Source organism: Rhamphochromis longiceps, linkage group LG3 (assembly GCF_057381845.1).
Source record: "Rhamphochromis longiceps isolate RC_006_pf linkage group LG3, R_longiceps_female_GT1.1, whole genome shotgun sequence".
NCBI lineage: Eukaryota > Metazoa > Chordata > Actinopteri > Cichliformes > Cichlidae > Rhamphochromis > Rhamphochromis longiceps.
Window position 1 is genome coordinate 19,082,958 of NC_140559.1, and position 4,395 is coordinate 19,087,352.

General features: G+C 41.5%; 1 long non-coding RNA gene across 1 annotated transcript; it reads right to left on the reverse strand.

The window, feature by feature from the left end:
- Positions 1–797: 797 nt before the first annotated feature.
- LOC146673289 (uncharacterized) lies at positions 798–3,958 on the reverse strand. The gene is made up of 3 exons (XR_014908568.1): positions 3,934–3,958; positions 3,004–3,153; positions 798–1,219 (listed from the first exon to the last, which is right to left on the reverse strand). It is a non-coding gene; the product is annotated as an uncharacterized LOC146673289 (long non-coding RNA).
- Positions 3,959–4,395: the final 437 nt, after the last annotated feature.

The window sequence follows — 4,395 nt, forward strand, 5'->3', positions numbered from 1 at the left end:
ACAGCTGGGAGTGATTAACATGACGAGACTAGGGAGGCAAACTGAAAACACTCACATAAGACACAGACCTTCACAATAAAACAGGAATTTACACAAGAAAAGACACAAACTAAGAAACGCAGACTAGATACAGGAACACACGGGCAGAACAGAGTAAACACTAACCAGAGAATTAACAGAACCACAATCACGAAGAGAAAACACAAAACGCTGGGTCAAAAGGACCCAGGATCAGGGCCGTTGCTAGCCATTTGGGTGCCCTAAGCACAAATGCTTTATGGTGCCCCCCCCGCCACTGAAAAAAAAACAAAACATTAATACTTTTGAATTTCTCAGTGGAATTTGTTTAATTAAATAACAACAAACATGACAGTTAAACAAATAAATAAGGTTAAAGGAGGTTAAAAATACTGTTACAAATAAATACTGAAACAAAAATTGAACATTGGAACAAGAACAAAGAGCCTGGCAATAATGTGTAATTTTTTTTATAAAAAAATAATATATATAATATAATAGTATTATTATTAATATATTTACAAATAGTTTCACAATAGAATTTAAATAAGAAACTTAAATAAGAAAAATAAGAATTTGAACACAAAAGCCACATTCCTTAAGTAACTATGTTAAACATTTTTACAATTCGTTGTCAGAGTATGCCCTAGACTCTAGGGCATACTCTGACAACCAGAAAATGCAGGCGTGGTGTGCCTCTCTAGGGCCTAGAGAGGCACACGCCTGCATTTTCTGGTTGCAAAATCAGCTATAAGGTCATCATATGATAGCTTTGAGCCACGTCACCATTGATGCTGATAACAGCCAGACCACTTAAACGTTCCTGCCCCATTGATGAACGCAGGTACGTTTTAATGAGTTTGAGCTTTGAAAAGCTTCGCTCAGCAGAGGCAACTGTGACAGGCAGGGTCAGTGCAATACGCAGAGCAATCCACAGATTGGGATATACCTCTTGAAGCTGATTGTCATGTAAAAATGACAGCATTTCCAAAGCAGACGTCTGTGGTGGCAGCTGAGGAAGGTTGATGATTTCCTGCATCATCTCAGGTCCATCAATGTCAGCTACTCCCTTATCTGTCAGTGTCTTCTGTACTTCAGTGCAGTGTTTTTTTAAATCCTCCTTGGACATCCCATTCACTTTGCTGAAATCAAGCAGCACTCCATATTTCTCCTTCACTTGATTCATGGTCTCAAACCTCTCCTGTAGGGAGATTAAAGCAGAGTCCACAACACAATTGAAAAATGTGACCTCAAGCTTTTTAAGGGCATCATGGAGGGGCTCATCAACAGCTTCATATGCAAACTGCCTTTTTGTGCTCCTGAGCCTTTTCTCCTTCAACTGTGGTTCTATGTTCAGGGCCTCACAGAGTTCTTTGGCAGCTGACACAGCCTCATCAAACCCAGACTGTCTGTATTTAGAGAGGTTACTTTTGGCAGTGTCAATGAGCCTGACAGCAACATCGAGCTGCATGGAGCTGGACTGTAGTAACTTGTTCACCTGGTTTGTGATTGTAAGAAGTTCACACCACACGATGGAGCAAATCAAAAATCGAAATGAGGCTACTTCCTCAGCAAGCACTTGAGCCTCCACCTTTGCGACTGCATCACTTACAGCTTCTCTGGCCTCCAGGAGAGCATCCCTCACTTCTTTTGTCTGACTCCGGACAGCAGTTACACTTTGAAGCCTGCTTTCCCATCTAACGTCACTCCAAGATTTAAGTGTCAATTTCGCATGTTTTGTTAAAATGGCCCATCGCTGGGTGGCACTGGAAAAGAAATTGAACAACTTCTGCAAATACCCAAAGTAGCCAGTTGCATCTGGAGAGGACTTGGCAGCATCAGCTATGACCAGATTCATCGTGTGAGCTCCACAAGGCACAAACAATGCTCTCGGGTTTAATTGTAGCAGTCTGGCCTGAACACCTTGCTTCTTCCCCTTCATGTTGGCCCCATTGTCATAGGCCTGTCCTCGACAGTTTTCAAATGGAATGCCAAGCTCCTTCAACTTGTCAAGGACAACATTGGACAGGTTAAGGCCAGTTGTTTGCTCCACATTTATATAGCCAAGAAAGTATTCTTTAATATCTGGTTGTGCTTGGAAACAAACAATGCGTACTATGACTGACATTTGTTCAGTGTGACTCACATCTGGAGTACAGTCAAGAATGATGGAGAAGTATTTTGCCAACTGGATTTGCTTCACAATGGCGCGGAATGTTTCTGAAGAGATAATCTGAATTAGTTCGTTCTGTGTCTCAGGGCTGAGGTAATGTGTGTGGGAACCTTCATCTTTTATGTTGGCCAAGTGATTTGCCATTACAAGGTCATATGTTGCCATAAGCTCTACTTCCTTCAAGAAGTTGCCATTGTCCGGCTCATAAAGACAGTCAGAAGAGCCCCTAAAAGACAAATTTCTGGAAGCCAGTGAGAGAGTTATTGAGAGTAATCGTTTGAGAATCTCTCGCCACTTTTTCCTTTCTGCCTCTAGTAAGGTCAACTCCTGTTGATCTATTGCCATGCTTTTCTTTAGCCGTGTGTCCAGTTCTCTCCACTTAAGCATGCACTGTATGTGGTCTTGGCTACACTCATGACCCCTCAAACGGATGTTGATGTTCGACCAGTCACTGAAGCCCTCTGTACTCAGCTTTATATCCTTCACACTGAAAAGCTTACATGCAAAGCAGAACACAGCATTGTTCTGCGGTGAGTACACTAACCAGCTCCGGTGAACCTTTTCTCCATTGGGAAGAATTTTGAACTTAAGGCTAGTGTGAAATGCTCTTCCATCAGGCCCCTTTGGAAAATTAAAATCAGAGCTGACATTAAAAGGACCTCTCCGCACAATTTCAACACGATCAGCATCTACAATGTGAGCTGGCCAAAGAGCAGGATCGGTTGAAGGGGGCACACATGTCTCCAGAGTGTCACTTTCTGATAGTCTCTCAGTGACAGGACTCTCAGTGGTACTTGTGTATGGAACTGTACCTGAACTGGTGGTTGATGGTTCTTGTTCTTCTTGGCTAGGGATTGTTGCAGGGTCTACAATGGCTGGTGGTTGATGTCCAGGGATGGCACTACTACTGGATGGTTCATCCTGTCCTTGAGATCCTCCTTGAACATATTTAAGCATTGACCCTGCATACAAGAGAAAATATTCAGGGATTTTACAGAAATACAATTTTGAATCTACAGTAGGCCTACGAAAGATTGCATTATAAGACTAATAAATTAAGTAAGTCACTGGTACATTTAAAAATTACTAACTATATTTTACATGTATAGATTTTCATAATGGCAAATGGCAATATAAACATGCTGTACATAATTTGATATAAATGCGCAAGTAGGAAATCTATATTACTGGAAGATATAGGTTTCATATTACAGTTTCACCAACAGATGTCGCCCTTGATCTATGAACCTAAAGAAAGACGAGAACTATTTATGTGTTCAGACGTCAATGGCATAAATAAGATATGCGTCTTTATAGATATCCTGAAATGCAGCAACATACAAAGTAATCTTGTCTAATCTGATAATAATACTTGACTGCATCACTGACCTATCCCAAAGTTAAGGTTAATCAGTAGCATGCATGACGTTAGCCAGCTAGCAACCTGAGGAGGGAAATGCTAGTCTCATGAATCACGATAACGTTAGCAATCGTGACTCACGATTGCTAACGTTATCTGAAAACCGTCAATTGAGTGACCATGATGAGTTGCTTTTAGTAGTCCATTCTATATTCATATCCACAACGTAAACAAACTACCCAACATCAATCATTTGCAACATTTGTTAACACAGTATGAACACTGCTAACAGGAGCTATCACAGAGTTGACGGACATGAGCGTGCAAGCAAGGGCTACAATAATGAACTTTTTTTATTATTATTATTTAAACATTGCCTTACCGGCAAGCGACGCCTGAGTTTCATCATGCTTCCTCTTCTTTCTTTTCTCCGCTCCCGACTCCTGTTGCCGTTTCGAGGCCATGTTCAAACAGGTGTTTACCAATTATAGAACAGACCACTGGGAGTGGGGGGGCACCAGGAGGAGACTGGAGACAGGGCACAAAGCAGATTCACCCCTTTTCTCGGGAAAATTGTTTTATGTTGCTTTTGTATTGTTTAACCATATTAATGCATATGATATTTATAGTATTAATATGGTTTACTTTTTTTTTTTACGACCCTGATTTTTTTGGTGCCCTACCGGCCATTTGGTGCCCTACGCAGTGTGCGTTATGTGCGTTTGCGGAGCTACGGCACTGCCCAGGATCATGACAGATCTGTCCTCTGCAGACAGAGCAATTCAAGAGAAGCTTTGGCCTCTTATTGATGCAGCAAGGAAAGAAGGAAAAGGAGCTCACTTTG